The sequence below is a fragment of the Stenella coeruleoalba genome, assembly GCF_951394435.1.
Source record: "Stenella coeruleoalba genome assembly, chromosome: 20".
NCBI classification, from domain to species: domain Eukaryota; kingdom Metazoa; phylum Chordata; class Mammalia; order Artiodactyla; family Delphinidae; genus Stenella; species Stenella coeruleoalba.
The window spans coordinates 24384011-24407901 of NC_137166.1; positions in this window are offsets into that span (position 1 = coordinate 24384011).

Sequence of the window (23891 nt, forward strand, 5' to 3'; positions counted from 1 at the left end):
GTCCAGAATTATTCAACAGAAAATGCATAATCTTCCATCAGGATAATGCAAGACTGCATGTTTCTTTGATGACCAGGTGAAGACTGTTACAGCTTGGCTGGGAAGTTCTGATTCATCTGCCATATTCACCAGACATTTCACCTTTGGATTTCCATTTATTTAGGTCTTTACAAAATTCTTTCAATGGAAAAAATTTCAATTCCCTGGAAGAGTGTAAAAGGCACCTGGAACAGTTTTTTGCTCAAAAAGATAAAAAGTTTTGGGAAGATGGAATCATGAAGTTGACTGAGAAACGGCAGAAGGTAGTGGAACAAAAAGGTGAATACGTTGTTCAATAAAGTTCTTGGTGAAAGTGAAAACTGTGTCGTTTATCTTTACTTAAAAACTGAAGGCACTTTTTGTCCAACCCATATATATCAATAATAATATGAGCATAGCACAAACACAAAATAAAGCAAATGAAGATAAAGTCTTAGACAAGAAATCGTACTCCTGCATTAGATCTGCTGGCAAGCTTCACAGGAATACAGAATAAATTGTTGATCTACTTATATGCATGAGATAGTCTGTTACAAACATTTATTTTTAGAGATTGTTATTTTCTAACTGCACAATAAATTGCTGTTATTTGCATAATATAATTGTTGCTGCTTTGATTTTCTATCCAGATTGGGAATTATTAATATTTAGTCATACTTGAGATGGATGATTTCTCACTGAGTATTTTAAGTGTAAAATATATATCAGCATTATAAGTTTTATTTTCACTATTTCACTAAAACACACATGCTCTTCATGGCTTGAACATGGCCTTGTTCAATGCCTGACATAGCCAACAAATATTTAATGAACTGCTGTTCAGTGAGGGTCCGAGGAGTAAGAGTTATTTTCAACTGCAAGAATTTTTATAAGATCAGTAGCATAACTGCCTTATTCAACTTTCTTATTGATGAATTTACATAACCATTTTATGCTTGGTAAAAGGACATTTTCTAATGCATTCAACTTAATTGAAATTAAGAAATTACTGAAGTCTTAAAATTACCTAGGCATTTTTTGAGCACAAAAATTTTTTAACTTTAAAATTATATAGTCTGGAGATTGGCTCAAGATGGTGAAGTAGAAGGACATGCTCTCTTTCAAGAACACCGGAATCACAACTAACTGCTGAACAACCATTGACAGGAGGACACTGGAACGCACCAAAAAAGATACCCCACATGCAAAGACAAAGGAGAAGCCACAATGAGACGGTAGGAGGGGTGTTATCACAATAAAATCAAATCCCATTACTGCTGGGTGGATGACTCACAAACCAGAGAATCCTTATACCACAGAACTCTACCCACTGGAGTGAAGGATCTGAGCCACACATCAGGCTCCCCAACCTAGGGTTCTGGCACCGGGAGGAGGAATTCCTAGAGAATCAACTTTGGAAGCTTGCAGGATTTGACTGCAGTACTTTGGCAGGACTGGGGGAAAAAGAGACTTCACTCTTGGAGGGCACACACAAAGTAGTGTGCACATCAGGACACAGGGGAAGGAGCAGTGACCACATAGGAGACAGAACAGGACATACCTGCTAGTGTTGGAGGGTCTCCTGCAGAGGTGGGAGGCAGCTGTGGCTCACCAAGGGAGAAGGACACTGGCAGCAGAAGTTCTGGCGTGAGCCCTCCCAGAGTCAGCCATCAGCCCCACCAAAGAGCCCTGGTAGGCTCCAGTGTTGGGTCTTCTCAGGCCAAACAACCAACAGGGAGGGAACCCAGCCCCACCCAACAGCAGACAAGCAGATTAAAGTTTTACTGAGCTCTGCCCACCAAACAGACATGGTTTGACCTTTTTTAAATTTAATTGGGTATGCATATGATATGCCTACCAATCTTTCTTAACAAAAGCTAGGGAAAGGGCAGTTCACACAGTGCTGGGCATGAAATGATTAAATGAAATTCTTGTGAGCTGTCACAGTTCAGTGGGCGGGAAATGTTTAACGATATTACTCTGCGAATGATATGATTACACAGGAAATGACATGGTGTTACACAGGAAGTGGCGCCAGTGCCATATTTCTGCCCAAAGTCTTAAGCTTAAAAGTCAGCCAGGAAGATAATGTGCATAACCAAAAGAGCAGAGTTAAAGTGTCTCTTCTATCACAGTAGAAAAGGGAAGAACAAAGAACACTCAGAATACACTAGGGTAAAAATTTAAGAACTGTGCAAACAAGGACATAAACATTTCCTTACAAAATGTAATCACCAGCAGCCATTTTACAACTACATAGCTAAGGAAGGCAGAGCCATAAGAATAGGATGGTTAAAAGATGGAAGATAACATGAATTTGGAGCAATATTAGTGAGGCTGACCTTTCCTTCATAGGAGTCCTGACAAGAATACAGAATCCTAATATAAAGGAGCAAAGGATAGAGGACAGCGTAAGTAAATGAGCAAAACTTGGAAACTTCAAGAAGAGGAATAAGGCAGAACAGTTCGTTCCTTAATCCAAAATTAGTTGAAGTTTTTCACCAGTTTTTTTAGTAATGAGGGAATTAGAAGACATTATCGAACCAACTTATAATTTGAACTTTGTGAAACAATTATATGTGTAAGACAATTGTAATGTATAGAACATAGAGTTCTATATGCATTGTTTGGGTAGTTGTTTACAGATTCTTTCAGTATTAATATTCTGAGTTAAAGTACTCCTCTGAGAAGTCACACTGATAACTAATCTATCAAATAGATTAAATCTGAAAAATTATATGCAATCTATTATCATCCTCACAGGATGATACCATACTGCGCTTATTTAACATGATGTGCCTATGTCTCAGAAGTTATTTAAAGGAGATATTTTCCTTGGAAGTATAGTTTAAGCATCATTAAAGTCATTCTAGAAAATCTCCAAGACCTTACTTGTTAAAATTATTTGCCAAAATCTTATGTTTATTCTTTATTATACTTAAGTAACAAGTTCTTTTTTATTTTTTCTAAATGGAAAAATGCTTCTGTATGATATTCCTCCTTCACACTAAATTTAGAAATTTAGCTTCAACTGACAAAGGCTACCGTAGGGCTATGGCACTATTAGCTAAATACCCTGAAGTTTTTCTTCGATGGAAAACATTGTGGTGATACACAGAAACAAACACACAAGACTGAAGTACATTTTTGGTAGTATAACAAGGTGCTGGCTTATTATCATGGGATGGAGTTCATTTTCAGCTATTCATTGGTGGTGTATGAAAGCATGGCTCTCTCCTGACTCCTTGGCACAAATCCACGGAGGAAATCAAAATTCAACTGCATATTCTGTTAGTTGGAAACTCATACCATTTGCTGTTGAACGGACATCAGAACAAAACAAAGTCAATAAAGCTAAATAGTTGGTCAACTCAGTGAACTTACTGGATTTTTATTCCACCATTAACACTGACCATTACTTCAGTAATATTTATTGCATGACTCACATGTCAGGACCTATCCCAGCACAATGAGATCCCAGTCGAGTGGGAAAGAAAATAGAGCCAAAAAAAGGCAATGACATGTGTCATGAAATGCATGATGAAGAAGGACATTAGAGGAGGACATGACTTTTAGTTGTGGAAGAGGTACTTAAAGAAGATATGCTGGGGAATTTGAAGAAGGATTATCTCTAGGATGATTAAAGACATAAAGCATCCATGTGTTGATCTCTCCATCTAGAAGAAAAATCAGGACTGAGAATGGGAGGAATTCCAGTACAATCAAAATGTGAGTTAAAGATGATGGGGGCTGAGGTAGACAGGGGGAGGGGGGACAGGGCATATCCACATCAAAACCCCTACATGAACAGATCCCTAATTTCTATTCCTGTTTACAGAAAGGACGTGGGAAGCCATTAGGGCATTTTAAGTAATTTAAAATTTTGCAAAAACAAGTAAGATTCCTTTGTCTACTGTTGGAAAGGATCAAGCCTGAGCATAAGATCATTTCAGTAGTTATGGCAGTGTTTCAAGTGAGTGATTACAGTGGCTTCTGAGAGGGTAATGGTGGTAAGAATGGAGACAATTCAGATGACTTGAGAGGGGGTGTGGAACCAATGGATAAACTTTAGTGACTTCTTTTTCTACGTGTAAAGCTGAAGCTGATGTTCTAATTTAGGTGTGGACAAGAACATGTGTAGTGATGTCATCCAATGTCACACTCAGTAGAATTGACATGAAGTATCCACCAATCTTAGCATGACCTTAGTGACACCACTCTTCTGCTGGTCTTGACAATGTCAAGCAACGCACACCTAGCTCTTAACCACAGTGCACCAGTGAGTCAGCCAGGCATGGAGGATCCTGCTAGAAACACAGGAAACTCCATGAGGCTCTGCTCAGTATTACAAAACATGACAGCATCAAGATTACGCTGGGCTCTAGTAATTTAGTTCACCATTTACTTTTGGTCCTGCCACCACTTTCTCTCCCTTATCCTGTTTTATTTTCCTTAATAGCATTTCTTACCACTTGATATATGTTTATTTGCCCACTTATTTTATGCCCCTCTCATCATCAGTCCCCTAATTCCCAGGCAATGCAAGCTTAATGAGACCAGAGAATGTATCTTTTTTCCTTCTATTAATAAATTGTCATACAATGCGAGGAGGAGGGAAGGAAGGAAATGGAGGAAGGAAGATAGAAACACAGCAGGAAAAATTTTTTTTTAGTATAAGGAGTTTCATATAATGTATTTAATTTAATCATGAACTAGGAATGTTGTTTCTACTGTTAATTTGTCTTTGGTATGGAAAAACTGAGTATAATCATATGCCATTAATAGTCTGTACAATCTGTGAAATCTCTGTTATTTATATCTATCTCTCCTTATTGAAGCTGCAAGCTTCTCTTAATCAGGAATAACTTTTCTACTATATTTTCAATGAGAAAATCCAGAATATTAAACAAATAATCATCTGTTTAACTGAACTAGAACTGTGATATTCTTCAAAAACACAAAGTAATTTGAGGTACAAAATTTTGTTCTCTGTTTCTACTACAGTAAACAAGTTGACTATGGTGATATGTAGAGCCAAAAGATACCACTTATTGATGATCTAGTACTAATACATTCCTGTCTCAAAATGAATCTTTAAATTAGATAATATTCTCATTTCACAGATAAAGAAATAAAAGTTTAGAGAAAAAAATGCCAAATTAACGTGGCTCATTAACAGCAAAACTGAAATTGAAATCTAGTTCCATTTATTCCCAGTGCCTACATTTTTTTCAACACAAAAATACTTGTTCTTTTTCTGATTTGTCATTGTAGATGTGAATACGTCTAAATTTTCTGAATAATTTAATAAATATTTAGCAAGTGCTATTACGTGTGCCTGCCTGCTTGACTGTCTATCCTCTATCTACATATTTACGCTCTTTGCCACCCTTCTAAGCTGTCTTACTTCCTTCTCATAGCAAACTTATTCAATATAGTAAGAGAAATTTAATTTTAAAATAAGTGAGAACAATAAACTAGTAGAGGATTAAGTGTGACTAACAAAGATAAAGCTCGAATAAGGTTATTATGCTACATAAAATAAAGTAGGTAAACCTACTCAAAGCTAGCCAAATATTAACCTATAACTCATTTCTGATAGTTGTACCATTGAGATAATATGGATCAGCTACAACATTTACAGTTGGTAGCATGGGGAGAAAACAAAAAACAACACAAAGCTACATTTCGGGTAAGTGTAATTATTCCTAATGGTGAGAACTGAGAATTCTCCTTCCTGATTAGCATCATATTTGTCCATTAGTAGCCACCCAAGGCAGACTCAGTAAATGAATTGCTGAAATCATAAACAGCACCCTCGAGCACTCACGAGGACTTCTTGGGGCTCTTTCATATCAAGACCCTCAACATAGCTAATGGCATCATGCCAGAATTTGACTTACCCAATGCAGTTATATGGTAATTGAAATTAGTGCTATCAGTATGACACTTGACGGGATTAATTTGCAAATAAATTTTAGGACACATAGAAGAACGTTTCTATCATGTATCAGGCAGTGTGCAAAGCACTGAGGAAGTAGGTTTGGATGCTGCCTTGTGTAGTTTGTAACCAAAGGAAAGAAAAAGACGTAATGAAAGAAGTATATAAAAGAGTAAACTGTGCCGTCATGAGGTGGACATAAGATACAGTGGAAACAAATGAAAATTACATGTCAGAACTGCAGTAAAAATATATAGAGCTTACATTAATACCATATTTTTAGTGAGTATGAACTAGGTTTTGCTTCTGTAACAAGCACCTCCCACCCCAATCTCCAGTTTAATGAATAAAACCTTATTTCTCACACAGGTTCCACGTCTAACAGAGTTCGATAGTGGGCACTAGTTCTTCTGTGTGGTGGACGGTCTCTAGACTCTAAAGCAGCCCCGTTTCTTGCCTCCTGGTGTTCACAGCTTTGTGACCCTATTCTCTTGAGTAGTGAGAACTGTGATTTTCACCAAATCAATAGTATGTGGAAAAGGTGACAGTATGCCACTTCTACTGTTACATTTGATTATAAAAAGACTCCACTTTGCTAACTGATTGCGTTCTAGAGACTCTCCTTGTTGGCTTAATGAAATAAGTCTCCATGTTGGGAAAGCCCACATGACAAGGGACTGTGGGCAGACACTAGGGGCTGTAGGCAGCCTCTAGGAGCTAAAGATGACTTCCAGTCAACATCCAGCAAGAAGCCTAGACTTTCAGTCCTACAGCTGCAAAGAAAATAAATTCAGCCAACAACTGTAATGAATTTGGAAATGGATTCTTCCCCACTCACCACAGGAGAAGGCAGTGCAGCTGAAACCTTGACTGCAGACTACTGAGATCCTAAGCAGAGAACTCAGTTAAGCCAAGTTCAGACTCTTGACCCACAGAAACTGAGATAATAAATGTGTGTTGATTTAAACCAATAAGCGTGTGATAATTTGTAATCAGCACAGAAAATTTTATCTCAATATGTGCTTTCTCTATCCTGCAAAAGGAAGGGTATATAATGTTTTATGTCACTGAGTCTTCATACATTCATTCAGAAGCAACACACATTGCTTTAGCTGGAATTTTATTATCAGACTAAGTCATCATGTAAATTATCAAAGGATGAGAAAATGTATTACTGCCATATACCTAAAAAGAGGAAAAGAACTGGAATGAATATATGTGTAAATAACACCAATAACAAACACATGCCTTTTATAGTGGTCATTTTCTGTTAAACAAGACATAAACTGTGATGGAAATAAATATCTTAAATTAATATAATAGAAGGAGAATTACTAGTGATAAATCAGAGTTTTTCTGACAGTCACACTTCTTCACTAAATCTGTGATTAAAATTCTTCCCAGAATAAGTGCAATCAATAAATATTCCCCTATCAGGAAAGCATTATCAAAAACAATATTTGCTAACCACAGTAAATACTTTTACAAATAAGTATTTTACAGATACAGTAGGATACTACTACTCATTAGAATTCATTATTATATTTTCCCATTACCTCAGCCAACATATCAAACATGTTTTAAAAAAGCAGTGCCAAACTTAGATCCTCATTTTTTTCTTAACTGTATATTCCAAAATATCATACAATAAATCTTCTCAGCAAATAAAAACATCTCTTTTGTAAAATAAATCAATTTTTTGGTTCCCTAGTTACCAGCCAATTTGACCTTCTATTTCAGTATTTATTTTTTAGCTGACTTATGGAAAAAAGTTCCAGTCTAACTAGTACATAACCTTATGTTTAGTCTATCTAACTAACCTCATAGATGTTCTGACCTTGATTTTCCATTCTGCCTCAAAAACCTTAAAATGACATAAACATCTATACTCAACATACTAGGGCCACCTATCTTATGTGTATTTGAATTCACGAACATATTTGAAACATTCTTAGTCAAGGTATAGGGCTTGAAAGCCTTTCATTTCCAAGATCACACTGGTCAAATTCTTGTAAAAAACGTCTCCCACAACAGAACTCAAATATATTTATAGGCAAAGTGTATAGGATGAGAATAGCTTGATGTCTACTTTCACTCTTTTTAGTATAGAATCTGCTTATTGAAAAAAAGAAATGAAAATCACCCACTTGTATAGGTATCCCTACTTGGCTCTTAAAGTTTAAGGATGAATTTAATGTAACCCACAGTCCACGGTGGGGGGTGGGGGAGTTATTTTATGTTACATACATATTTTTTTATGTCTAAGTGTAAAATTTTGAAAACTTAACAGTATTTTCTGAGAGACTATCAGCTAATAAAGAAGCACAAATTTGGTTCTCAGGGTGGATGGTTGATTGTGGAATAGTTCCTAAAGAATCTTAAAATGATAGTGTTTTTTTACAACTAGTACTTTTGAGTGGTCTAGTTTCATGAACTTTGCTAAAAACTTTAAATGCATTTATAGTTGTTATCATCATAACAGTCTATTAAGTAAAAGTTACCAACACATTGATGAGGATATTAGGGCTTAGAGAGATCCAGTAAGCTAGTCAAGACCAAACAGATAATAAGTGGTGGAGCTGGGTTTCCAGAAGATGAGATTCTTATTTACTTGACCATCCTACCTCAAAAAGGGTAAATGAAAATCAACAAGAGAGTGCAGAACCTTCCAACATAAAGGTGGGCAGAGGTAGCAAATACCATGGTAGAAATCATTCAAAATGATTGGTGATTAGAATGAAATTAAGGAAGTAGAATTATTGGTAAAGCCGACTTCATTACTGGTCTTATAATGGCATGGGATGTCATTCAGCCTCAGTCAGGAAATTGGGGATAGATAGTGTTGAATTACGAAGCTAAGACAAGAGAAACATCTACTGCAGCAAGGACTTAAAATTTAGAGGAGGTGAATATGTGTGTGTGTGTGTGTGTGTGTGTGTGTGTGTGTGTGTGTGTGTGTGTGTGTGTGTGTGTGTGTGTGAGATAGAGGATTTATCTTTAATTTGTCAATATAGTAAGCCTGCAGCAATAGAATTTTGGAATTAGAATGAAGAAGAAAAGTAGCAAAGATAGTACTGGTGAGAAAGACCAAAAAGAAGAGAGCAGAGAGGGATTCTTTGGAATTATGTGCACCACTTCAGAAAGAATACTGATATATTCAGGCCTCCATGATGAGATCCCAGCTACTCTTCTTTATATTCTGCATGAGACAAATTTAGCTTAGCTCCTGAGTAATAATTCACTATCATTATGACTTGTGGTGTCTACTTCCATGATAAATTACATTTCCCTCTCATTAAATTCTATTAAATATTGCACCTAAAAACAGAATCCCAAAATACATAAGGCAAAACTGATGTAACTGAAAAGGGAAACAATTCAATGATAATAGTAATAATTCTAAAACCCCACTTTCAATAATAAATAGAACAATTAGAAAATCAACAGAAAAGTAGCTGTGAACAACACAGAAACAAACAACAACAAAAAACAACTAGATCTAAAGACCTCTATAGAACACTCCATTCAACAAGAGCAGAATACACATTGTTCTCAAGTTCATATGGAACCCTTTCAGATAGATCACATATTAGGCCATAAAACAAGTCTCAATACATTTAACATGATTAAAATTATACAAAGTACGTTCTCTTAACACAAGAAAATAAAACTAGAAATCAAAATGGAGGAAAATTTGGAAAATTAAAAATATATGGAAATTAAGCAACACACTCCTAAGTGGTAAGTGGGTTGAAGGAGAAATCAAAAGGAAAATTTGAAAATATTGTGAGATGAATTAAAATAAAGCCACAATATATTAAAATTTATGGGATGCAGCTAAAGAAGTGCTTTAAGGGCAATTTATAGCTCTAAATACCTATATTAAAAAAGAGGAAAAATCTCAAACCAATAACTAATAACTAATCTTCCAATTTAAGAAGACAGAGAAAAAAGAGAAAAATAAATTCAAAGCAAGCAAAAAGAAAGAAGACAAATATTAGAGTGGATATGAATAACAAAAGAATAGAAAAATAAAACTCAAAGTTGGTTCTTAGAAGATAATAACAAAAATCAATGAACTTTTATCTAAAATGATGAGAACAAGGGAGGACTCAAATTACTAAAATTAGGAATAAAAGAGAGAGCATTACCACTGAAGGATGATAAGAAGGGATTATAAGGGAATATTATGAACAGCTATATACCAACAATTAGATAACCTAGGTGAAATGTAAAATTCCTAGGGATATAAGCTACCAATACTGACTCAAGAAAAAAAAATTGCATAAACTTATAACAAGAATGAATTAGTAATTTTGAAACTTCCCACAGAGAAAAGCCCCGAATCATATGATTTCACTTGTGAATTCTATCAAACGTTTAAAAAAGAATTGATGACAACCTTTCACAAACTTTACACAAAGAGGAAGAAAAATATCCTAATTCAGCCTATAAATTTAGTATTAGCTGATGCCAAAACCAAAGGCATCTCAAGAAAAGTCCAGTGCAATTTTCCTTACAGATATAGATGCAAAAATCACTAGCAACATACTAGCAAACCAAAGCCAGCAGCACATAAAAAAACACATACATATGACTAAGTGGGATTTATTTCAGGAATGTGTAGAAAAATGTATTCAACATATGCATACCAATCAATATGGTACACCATATTGACGGAATAAAAGATAAAAACTACATAACTCCTTCAATAAATGTAGAAAGATCATCTGGAAATATTCAATACCCTTTCATAATTAAAACAAACAAACCAGAACCAACAAACTAGTAATAGAGGAGAACTTTTTCAACCTGATAAAGCTTATTTCTAAAACACCCATATATTGGTGAAAAGACATGAAAGACATAAAGTTTTCCCTCTATCAGGAACAAAATAAACATGTCTAATTTCACTAGTTCATTCAATATTGTATTACTGGAGGTTCGGGCCATAGGCAAAACAAAAACAAAAACAAAAGGCATCCAAACTGGAAAGGAATAAGTAAAACTATCTCCATGTGCAGATGACATGATCCTGTGTGTATAAAATCCTAAGGAATCCACCAAAAAAGGTATGTGTGTGGTGTGGGGGGAACCTATTAAAACTAATAAAAGAGTTTAGCAAGGTTGCAGGATACAAATCAATATAAAAATATCAAGTATATTTTTATACATTAGCAATGAACCATCCAAAAATAAAATTAATAGAATAATTTCATTTACGATAGCATCAAAAAGAATAAAATACACACAAAAAAACTTAACAAGTGCAAGATTTGTACACTGAAACTACAAAACATTATTGAAAGAAATTAAAGACACTAAAAGGAAAAGACATCTTATGTTCATCAATTGGAAGATTTAATATAGTTGGGATGGCAATATTACCCAAATGTATCTAATTCAACACAATCCCTATCAAAATTTCAGTTATTTTTTTTGCATAATTTGACAAGATGATCCTTAATTTCATCTAGAAATTCAAGTGATCCAGAACAGACACAATCATCTTGAAAAAGAAAAAAGTTGGAAGATTCACACTTTCTAATTTCAAAACTGACCGCAAAACAATAGTAATCAACACAGTGTGGTACTTGAGTTAGGACAGAAACACATATTAATGGAGTAGAATTGAGAGCCCCAAAATAAACCCATATACTCATAGCCAGTTGATTTTTGACAAGGGTGCCAAGATCATTTAAATGAGGAAAGAATAATCTTTTCAACAAATGGTGCTGGCACAGCTGTTTATCCACATGTGTAAGAGTAAAGTTGGACCTCTTGCTCAGACTATACATAACAATTAATTCAAATTGTATCACTGAGCTTCCCTGGTGGCGCAGTGGTTGGGAGTCCGCCTGCCGATGCAGGGGACACGTGTTCATGCCCCGGTCCGGGAGGATCCCGCATGCCGCGGAGCGACTAGGCCTGTGAGCCATGGCCGCTGGGCCTGCGCGTCCGGAGCCTGTGCTCCGCAACAGGAGAGGCAACAACAGTGAGAGGCCCGCGTACCGCAAAAAAAAAAAAAAAAAAAAAAAAAAAAAAACTGTATCACTGACCTAAATGCAAGATCTAAAACTAAACTAAAACTATAAGACCCTTTAAAGAAAACTTAGGAGTGACTCTTCATGACCCTGGCTAAGACCAAGCTCTCTTATAATACAACAACTAATCTACAAGTGACAAAAGAAAATGCAGATAAATTGAATTTCATTAAAATGAAAAATTTTGTGCATCAAAAGATGCTATCAAGAAACTGAAAGAACAACTCACGGAATGGGAAAAAAATTTGCAAATAATATTCTAATAAGGGCTTGGTATCCAGAATGTATAAAGAGCTATTACAACTCAACAATAAAAAGATAAAATTTTTTTTAAATGGGTGAAGGATATGAATAGACATTTTTCCAAAGAAGATATAAAAATACCTAGGAAGTACACAAAGATGCTTAACATTGATTAGGAAAATACAAATTAAAACCAAAATAGTCTGTCACTTCACACTCACTAGTGTGGCTAAAATGAAAAGATGGTCAATTACAAATACTGGCGAATATGTGGAGAACATGGAACCCTCGTACATTGCTGGTGGGAATGTAAACTGATGAAGGCACTTTGGAACGCACTTTGGTAGTTCTTCAAAATGAAATTAAACAGACAGTTACCATAGGACACAGGTTTTTCCACTCTCAGATATATACTTAATAGAATTAAAAACATTTTTTATAAGGTGATGAAACTTTTCTGGAATTAGATACCAGTGATTGTGACACTTTATACTAAAACCCATCGAATTGTTACTTTAAAAATGTGAATCTTATGGTATGAATATTATATCATATGTGATATATATCTAAATTAAAAATTTTCAAACAAAACAAAAAAGGAAAAATGTAACACAATAGAATATTACTTAGTCATTGAAAACTACACTTATGAAGCCAATAACAGATGCTTGACACATGTTTAGGTGTGACCTCAAGAGAAAAAGACTAAATATAAAACTGTATGTTCACTTTGACTAAAATTATCTATATTGTGTATGCATATGAAAAAGGCAGGGAAAGCTAATGAAAATCCGAGTCTTCCTGACTTTTCACAGCACAGGTTTAAATCCCAAGTTTAGAGATGCAAGAAATAAGGCAAAGAAATTAAATGCCGTATCCCAAGAGAGAAAGGACATACATAAAACTAGAATGTTGATCTTTTTATAATTCAGCCTCTATGAATACTTAAGATAGTAGGTTAATGAGGTCAATATTTCTTGGAAAAAAAAAAAAAAGGAAGTTTTTTTCCCTCCTCCAACCTATCACAAATCTTACATGGTCCAAGTGAGTCTAAGGAATACCCAGCTTGTGCCACATGTATTCCACAAAACTGCTTTTTAACTTGCTGAATGCAACAAGACCATTGACCACTTCCCTAGGTGTCACAGCAATGTCAAATTGCTCTAAAAGTTTCTAAACTCTTACTTTCAATTTTTGTACTTATCTCATTGTATTCTGATAACAGAGAATTTATGAGGAAGTAACAGGTCCCTAAAACACATTTTGAGTTGTACTGGTTAAGTTAATTAAAAAGAAAGAAAGGTAGAAAGGGAGGTAATGGAGGTAGACAGTGAAGGAGGGAGGGAGGAAGGAAGGGAACATATAAGAAGAAAATGGTCTAGAATATGGTGGGTTTCAAAAAAGTGCATATTTTTTAAAAATTTTATTTATTTATTTATTTTTGTCTGCGTTGTGTCTTTGTTGCTGCGCACAGGCTTCTCTCTAGTTGTGGTGAGCAGGGGCTACTCTTTGTTGCTGTGCATGGGCTTCTCTCACTGCAGTGGCTTCTCTTGTTGCGGAGCACGGGCCCTAGGCACGCGGGCTTCAGTAGTTGTGGCTCGCGGGCTCTAGAGCGCAGGCTCAGTATTTGTGGCACACGGAATTTGTTGCTCCGCGGCATGTGGGATCTTCCCGGACCAGGGCTCGAACCTGTGTCCCCTGCATTGGTAGGTGGATTCTTAACCACTGCGCCATAGCAATTACACTTTTAAATGTCACTTCTAATTGAAATTAAAAGTTTTCTGCCCATAGACTTACAATATGCTTTCAACAAAACTTCGGGGTTTTATTAGGGCAAACAACTATGAAATACGTTTTAGAAAGTTATCTTTTCAGGAAAGAGAAATCAATAAGCAGATAAACGTCCTACTATCCTGTGACAATATTATTATGGATACAGAGGAGGTTGTGCTGTTTTACAGGGGGGAGTAAAATGAGTACTATCCATATGGCATGTGTTTATATATTCCCTTCTAATATTCCCTGCTAAGCTTTTTCTAACCTGTATACTGATGGAGGGCTATTTTTTCTGCATTGCTAGAAAAGGATGTCCTTACTCGCATGTGAGGTATTTAAGTTTAAGGTCAATTATTTGCTCTTTCACTTTAATTAAGAGGACATGGCCTCATAGTTTAATTTACAACAGCTAGTTAAACTCCTAGAAAATACTTCGGAGTGTCTAAATAGCAATTAGTCATTGGGGAAAAAAAAAAAAGAGGCAGCAAAGTTCAAATAACTATCAGATTAGCACACATATCACACATATTATTTTATTAACTCATTAGTAAGGTGCTTGGGGTAAAGAAATGATGGTGTTTTCTAAACTGTATAAAGACTCTAGGAAAAATGTAAGAATTAGATTAAATGCATATTATACTGACAAGTAAACTAAAAGGAAAATGATCCTCTTGGCAGCTTTATGTTGGTTTTAGGGAAAAAAGATGCTTTTCAGTTTTTAAAATATAGATATGATGATAGGATTTGTGTCCATATTTTAATTTATCCCATATCAATGTTTTGATAGTTTAAGTGGTTTGTGATTCAAAGGAGAAAAGGAGAGGCATTATAAAGAGTAGTTGGCTGGCATCTCTCATGAACTAGACATTGGGTTAAGTACATTGATTTGCATAAAAATTTTTAAAATTTCTTAAAAATTATGTAACTATAGTTTTTATGATAGAATAACATGCATTAAAACTTCAAGGTGATAAGATAACAAACATGGGAAACACCTGCCCAGATAATGTTTGCAATCTTTTCCAGATCCAACGTTCATTAATCTTAACCCTAAAATTTTCTTTGGTTTTAAATGGGATAACACTCTCTAAAACACATTTCATAGTGTACGTATATGCGCTATTCTGTAGTACTGGCCAAAATATCCATATAAAGATACATGAAAATATCAAAGATTGAATGAATGAGTTAGTGTGACCTTCTTGACCTCATTTATCAAAAGCTTTGCTTCAAAATTTAAGTAGTAGAGACATATATAACTACAGAATTCTCTTTTTGGAAGTATATCCAAGTGCTTTTGTGGAGGGGGTGGGTTATACTTCAAGGTGCATAAATCATGGGATTCTTTTCCTTGATACTGAAACTTTTTATTGATTTAAGGTCTTGCTTTAGGGGGGAAACGTCACAGTGTCAAGACAACTGTGGGTGTTATGTGAAAAGTACTTATTTACTTTGCTTTTTGGGAAACAATGCTGTGTTGCTATGACAACTGCTCATGACTATTTCTTCTTGAATATATATGTGCACACACATACACACACGTAACCTTTCACATGCATTTTCATATACATGCAACATATTCCAAGAGTATTTGTATTCCTGGGCACAAATTACTCACAGAAATAACTAGACAACAGGAAAATCATGGAAAAATAATTGTTTTCCTTCACACTAAATATGAATTGAATCAATAAGGACCCAAGACAAGTTATCTTAATATAGGTATTAGCCATTCAGATGAAAGGTTTTAGAAACTAAGGGTTGAACTAGGCAACCTAATGATCTTAATATTCATATTGACATTGGATTCCTACCTCCAAAATAGGGTGTTAAACCTTCTATTAAAAAATAAAAAAGATTCGATTTAGAATCACAGAAGAATTTAAGTATCTTCAAAAGTTATCTTTTTGTATTTTTCATTTGATTTGACACACTGTGATTCAAACACATACCTCTTGTATAATCCTCATTTTTTCTATATCCTCAAACTACCTGTAGTCTTACCAATTCATAGTTTATTTACGGATTTGCTTTTATATGAAAATAGATTGATAGGAAAAGGAAATTTTATATTACTCAAGTAAATGAAAGATGCAATATTACTTGTCATAAAGTAACTACAAAAGGAAATGCATAAATTCATCTATATACAATCAAACATCACCTTTTGTAGAATTACTGAATTTTTCATATACTAGAAAAGACTTCAATCAATTCCATAGCATCCTCGTAAAGTGTCTACTTGATCATAACATTACCTCTACAGACATGGAACTCATCTCATCCAAGGAAAATTATTCTTCAAATAAAATATTCTACTCAGTATAAAGTAGAATATGGTTCACACCTCAAATTAGAAGTCACAGTAGCTCTCTTCAAAGTCTTCACCTGTGTAAATACCTCTTTCAATGAGAATTTTTCTAAGTTTTCTATTTGTGTGTGCATCTTTTTAAAAGTTTCTTCTAAGGCCATGCTAGCTTCTAAGATTAAAGAAACTGAAAAAATACTCCTTTTCCTCAAAGTGTTTATGTCCTGGTGGGGATAAAGGCAAAACATGTTTTCATGAGTATAAGTAGAATATGCAGTAGGTGCAAAAGAAAAGAGTCCTACAGTCTGCTGATATAATTTCCTAAATCATATAGTGGAGACAGAATTTGTTTTGAGATGAGGAATAAAATTTTGCCAAGTGAACAAGTGGTAGAAAATTTTTCCAGACAGAGAAACAATACATATGAAGGTGCAGATGTGGAAGAGTCTGTGTAAAGTGGCTGAAGCACCAGGTATGATTCTAGGAAGATGGAGAAACCTTGTAGGTGGTGAGGCTCACCAAGAAGGTAGAAAGAAAGACAGCAAAAATGTTCTTTCTTAGGCAATATATTCAGATTTCAGACAATGAGGACCACTGTCCAGAGACAGTCATAAAGCTGTTGGGAAATAAACTGGGAAATAGAACACAAAATACTCTGTAACTTTCATTTCACTCAGCTTTTCCCCAGAATTTTTTGAGTATGTGGCCATTTTCTTATGACAATCCTGCCAGCTAATGGTCTGGGAAACATTCTTTGAAAAACGTTAGCCCCCATACAACAATAAATGGTACCTTAAGTAAACAGCAATTTGGCATGCAAAATATGACAAAATGCTACTTAAATATTCATCCTCCTGCCTTATGTTTAATACATTTCAGTTGGCAAAGGTAAACATTTCCCATTACAGCAGTAATTCTCAGAGCCTTTACCGTCTGACCATATATGAGTAATTGCTTCATATACTATCTTCCACTTGAAATTCACAAATCAACAGGACCACCATATTATGTTGTTACTTGTTTACTACCTTGTATTTGTTGTTAAAGTTTAGGATCTTCTGGCACTAGTATTCTATGGTGTATATTTGGGGAATTAAAATTGCAAATACAGAGAGCCTACTATATACCAGACTCCATGATAATCCCCTTTCATGTCACAGTTTATTTATTCCTTCTAACACTCTGAGTTATATGCTATTATTATCCCTGTTTTCTAGTTGAAGAACCTAAGAGGTTAATTCATCTACACAATGTCAGTCAGGTAGACTGGGGCCAGAGAGATTTGACTCAGTAGCACATATTTTTAACTATGATTTTTTACCATCTCTTGTGTGTTTATCCTGATAGATGCTGAAAAGTTGCCCAATAAATGCTAATTCACCGAATAACTGATATACTCTATCATGGTCATTTTTTGTTCATTTTTAGTCTCGTAAGAATGTCAATTGGCTCAGACTTCTACCTGATACTTTATTGAGGCCTGAGCATTATTACAAAATCATTTAGAAACTGTAGTTACAAAGAAATCTTTGTTAAATGGGTTTCTCACTTGACAAGAAATGACTTTGGATACAGTACACAGTTTTTATGATTTTCTTCACTCTTTTGCTTTATATAAAGTCAATTTCACATTTACAAAGTATGCCAGATAATAATTTCTAAAATGAATATCACATATGTGGGCTTGTTAAAACCACTTGTCCTTCAGTTTTCTACTTCCTCCCAAAGAAAACCATAACCTGCAGGAATGACTGCCTTTTGAGTTATATGACTGTGAAATTCCACAATAATCCTGTTATTCTTATCCCACAAGATATTTCTATGCAGTACACTGTATCTGTATATTATTCTTACAATGCAAAATCCTATTAAAGTCAATGGTGCATGTATCCATTTCATTTCAATGTGACTTTGTATAATAAAAATATATATATAGTGAGAATACATAATGAGATGCCTGCCAAAGTTGTTCAAAGTAAAATTAAATAACTGAGGAAGTGAGAAATTACCTTAGTACAAAGTATGTAACCACAAATAGATTACTGTTAATTTAGGGTATGCCCCAAACTATACACAATTGCCAAAGACTTCCTTAGTCCACAAAGCATCAAAATACCTACACAGCTGATTAATAATTCTCCCCTTCTTGGAACAAAAATGTCAGAACAAACTATCCATTTTTCTTTCAGTTTCTTGGCAATTACTCTGTATACCTAAGTGACGGAAGTATGGAATATGAGTCACGAACTATACTTCATTTTTTAATAAAATAGATTCTCCCTTCTGAATTTCACCCAATGTACCTCTTCGTCTGGTCATTTGTATCCTTTATTATATCATGTGTAATAAACCAGTAATAGTAAGTAGTGTTTCCCTGAGTTCTGTGAGTCATTCTATCAAATTATTGAATCCAAGAAGAGGGTCACAGGAACCCCTGATTTATAGCCAATGGGTCAGAAGTGACAACCTGGGATTTGAGATAGACATGTGAAGTCAGGGGCAGTCTTGGGGACCAAGGTCTTAACCTGTGGGGTCTGCACTAACTCCAGGTAGTTAATGTCATAATGAATTAAAATGTAGGTCATCCTATTGGTGTCTGCCAAGAATTGGAGAATTATTTGGTGTGGAAAACCCACATATTTGGTGTCAAAAGTGAAATGTGAGTACAGAAGAAACAATTTTCTTTTTTTTTTCCCCCTATATTCTAGCCCAAGCTGTTTCTTCATCCCACAAAAACATTACTGGTCTTTTAAAGTGCAGATTACATACCACTGCTTACATGAAACCTTCAGTCATCTCCCACTAGGCTATAATATTTCCTCACTTTAAACAAAGATAAACAAATCAGTATAATAAAAAGAATTAGATAAGATATATAGATCTGAAAATAAATCATATCCATTAATCCCTTTCTTCTTGTAACTTACAATCTAGCTGAAATATTATGTGTGGGAAATGAGTGAGGTAGGCTGTATGCATACAGTAGATCAAGATGTCTTCTCCATCTTTTACCCATTCACACATTCACAGAGTAAGTACCCCATAACTGTTAAGATTTACAGGTTTTATCCAGAATAGTCAAATACTCTTTAGAAAGAGAACAAAGTTGCTCACAACTTACTGCAAAGCTAGTGTAATCAAGATAGCATAGTGCTGGAATAAAGATATACAGATCAACGGAACAGAATTCAGAGTCTGGAAATAAACCTTTAAATTTATGGTCAATTGATTTTCAACAATAATTCCAAGACAATCTTTTGAGGAGAGAATAGTCTTTTCAACAAATAGTGCTGAGACAACTAGCTATCCACCTGCAAAAGAATGAAGTACTTGTACCATACATAAAAAGTAATTCAAAATGAATCATGGACATAAAAGATAAAAGCTGAAACTATAAAATTCTTAAAAGAAAACAATGAGAGAATATTGGGGATCTTAGGTAAAGCCTTCTTATATATGATGAAAAACTACAAGTGACAAAAAAAACACGGACTTCATCATAATTAAAAACTTTCGTGCTTCAAAAGACACCATGAAGAAAGTGAAAATACAGATATAATTAGTCATTAGGAAAATGCAAATCAAAACCACAAGATACCATTTTACACCCACTAAGATGGCTATAACCAAAATGATGGAAATTAATAAGTGTTGTCAAGAATGTGGAGGAACTGGAACCATCAAATATTGCTGGTGAAATTTTAAAATGGTGCAGCTACTCCAGAAAAGTGTTCGACAGTTCCTTAAATAAGCTATGCACAGAATTCTTCCATGACCCAGCAATTCTACTTTGAGGTATACACCCAAAAGACATGAAAATGAGTGCTCAAATAAAAAACTTACACAGGAATGTTTACAGCAGCACTATTCACAACAGCCAAAAAGGTATAAACAACCTAAATGTCTATAAACTGATGAATGGATAAATAAAAACTAGTATATCCATACAATGGAATATTATTCAGCCATGAAAAGACATGAAGAACTGGTGCACACTTTCAACACTGAAAATTATGCTAATTAAGAGAAGCCAATCACAAAAATCACCTATTGTGTGAAATATCAAGCATGGGTAAACCTATAAAGACAAAAAGTAGCTTAGTGGTTTTCAAGGGCTGAAGGGTGGAGAAGGCTTTATGGGAAATGTGAAATACAACAAGTTAGACAAACTTTACAGTTGGAGATAACAGTTCCCACAAGAATGCCCTTACTTCAGACACCAGCTGAAAATTTAGAGATCCTCAGGACCATCCTCACTTCAGACCAGTTGGCTACAAATTTGGAGTTCCCAGCATCACCCTCAGGTTTGATGATTTGTTAAAATGAATCACAGAACTCTGGACACACTATACGTGTGATTATATTTGTATTATAATGAAGGGATACTAATTAGCATCAGGCAAAAGAAAAGATGCATACGGTGAGGTCTGGGATGGGTCCAAACATGAAGCTTTCCATCATCCTCTCTTCTGATTCCTGGACAGCATTATCTCCTCTAGGCTATGGTTTATCACAAGACTTGAAGAGTATTCCCAACCAGGAAAACTCACCCAAGCGTTTGGTGTCCGAATTTTATACTAAGGCTTGACCACATACTGCCTGCAAGGCTGACCTTTCTTCTCCACATCACCCTGAAGGTTCAGGATAATACCTTTAGCCTTTAGTTCTCCTGGAGGTTGGAACTGATATGGCGTATCCTAAATCCACCATCATAAAATCACATCGATAGACTGTCTAGTTTGCCTAGGGAGTCCCCAGGCAAACAAAAATAGTCCTAACAGGTAGGACATTATGGGCAACTACAGATCACCTCCCAGTAGCTTAGGGAAAAAGCCAGACTTCTTTTGGGGTAAGGTTAATTCTTCAGTGTATAGGAAATGACTGCTCATGGGTATGAGAGTTTCTCTTTAGGTTGCTAGTAATGTTCTTAAATTGATTTTAGTGATGGCTGCACAGCTCTGTGAATATACTAAAACCATGAAATTTTACCTACCACTGTTGAACTGTATGTTATGAGAATTATATCTCAATGAAGCTGTTAAAAAAGATTAAGAAATTTTGCTTGGAGTCGTCTTCCCTAATTTGCTGACGGTGCTGCATTTTTAAAGTTTTATTAAGCCTGTTTGCCTTTTAACTATTTAGGTTTTTATGATCAGCAACAATCTGTAAATGTTTTCCTTTTGACTCTTCCAAACTCAAAATATAGCTCCATTTCCAAACACAGAAAAAAATAACTGCCAACTTATTTTCCTTATGTCCTCTTTTATCTAAGGACAGAACAAGTGTTTTTCATAGGGCCTTAAAAAAACAACAACAGGGACTTCCCTGGTGGCACAGCGGTTAAGAATCCACCTGCCAATGAGGGGACACAGGTTCGAGCCCTGGTCTGGGAAGATCCCACATGCCGCAGAGCAACTAAGCCTGTGCCCCACAGCTACAGAGCCTATGCTCTAGAGCCTGTGAGGCACAACTACTGAGCCCAGGTGCCACAAATACTGAAGCCTGCATGCCTAGAGCCTGTGCTCTGCAACAATGAAAAGCCACTGCAATAAGAAGCCCGCTCACCGCAACGAAGAGTAGCCCCCACAGTGCAACTAGAGAAAGCCTGTGCATAGCAACGAAGACCCAACACCCAACACAGCCAAAAATAAATACATAAATAAATAAAATAAAAACACTTGCTTATTCCCTACATTAAGAAACTCTTTCGAGGAAACCTTCAAGATGGCAGAGGAGTAAGATGTGGAGATCACCTTCCTACCCACAAATACATCAAAACTACATCTACATGTGGAACAACTCCTACAGAACACCTACTGAATGCTGGCAGAAGACCTCAGACTTCCCAGAAGGCAAGAAAATCCCCACATACCTGGGTAGGGCAAAAGGAAAAAAGAAAAAACAGACCAAAGAATAGGGATGGGACCTGCACCAGTGGGAGGGAGCTGTGAAGGAGGAAAGGTCTCCACACACTAGGAAGCCCCTCCACTGGTGGAGACAGGGGTGGGCAGTGGGGAAGCGTAGGAGCCACGGAGGAGAGCGCAGCAACAGTGGTGCAGAGGGCAAAGCGGAGAGATTCCCGCACAGAGGATTGGTGCCGACCAGCACTCACCAGTCCGAGAGGCTTGTCTGCTCATCCGCCGGGGCGGGCGGGGGCTGGGAGCTGAGGCTCCGGCTTTGGACGTCAGACCCCAGGGAGAGGACTGGGGTTGGCTGCATGAACACAGCCCAAAGGGGGCTAGTGCACCACAGCTAGCCAGGAGGGAGTCAGGGAAAAAAGTCTGGAACTGCCGAAGAGGCAAGAGACCATTGTTTCCAGGTGCGCGAGGAGAGGGGATCCAGAGCACCTCCTAAATAACCTCCAGAGACGGGCACAAGCTGTGGCTGTCAGCGCGGACCGCAGAGATGGGCATGAGACGCTAAGGCTGCTGCTGCAGCAACCAAGAAGCCTGTCTGCGAGCACAGGTCACTCTCCACATCTCCACTCCCTGGAGCCTGTACAGCCCGCCACGGCCAAGGTCCCGTGATCCAGGGACAACTTCCCCAGGAAAACACACTGCATCTCAGACTGTTGCAATGTCACACTGGCCTGTGCTGCCACAGACTCGCCCGCAGACTCGCCCGCATTTGTACCCCTCCCTCCACCTAGCCTGAGGGAGCCATAGCCCCCGATCAGCTGCTACTTTAACCCTTCCTGTCTGCGGGGGGGGGGGGGGGGGGGGGGGGGGGGGGGGGGACGGGACGGACAGACGCCCTCAGGCGACCTACATGCAGGGGCGGGGCCAAATCCAAGGCTAAACCCCTGGAGCTGTGCAAACAAAGAAGAGGAAGGGAAATCTCTCCCAGCAGCCTGAGGAGCAGCGGATTAAACCTCCACAATCAACTTGATGTACCCTGCATCTGTGGAATACCTAAATAGACAATGAATCATCCCACAATTGAGGCCGAGGACTTTGGGAGCAACTGTAAACTTGGGGCTTGCTTTCTGCATCTAATTTGTTTCTGCTTTTATATTTATGTTAGTTTACTATTTAGAGCTTGTTATCATTGGTACATTTGTTTATTGATTTGGTTGCTCTCTTACTTTTATTGATATACATAATATACATATTTTTTCCTTTTTCTCCTTTTGTGAGTGTGTATGTGTGTGCTGCTTTGTGTGATTTGTCTGTATAGCTTTGCTTTTATCATTTGTCCTAGGGTTCTGTCTGTCCGTTTTTGGGGTTTTTTTGTACAGTTTTTAGTCCTTGTTATCATTGGTGGATTTGTTTTTCGGTTTGGTTGCTCTCTTGTTTCTTTTGTTTTTAATTACTTTTTTTAATTTTTAATAATTTTTTAAAATTTTAATAACTTTAGTCTTTCTTTCTTTCTTTTTCTCCCTTTTCTTCTGAGCCATGCGTCTGACAGGGTCTTGGTGTAGCAGCCTGGTGTCAGACCTGAGCCTCTGAGGTGGGAGACCTGAGTTCAGGACATTGGTCCACCAGAGACCTCCTGGCTCCATGTAATATCAAACAGCGAGATCTCTCCCAGATATCTCAATCTCAACGCCAAGACACAGTTC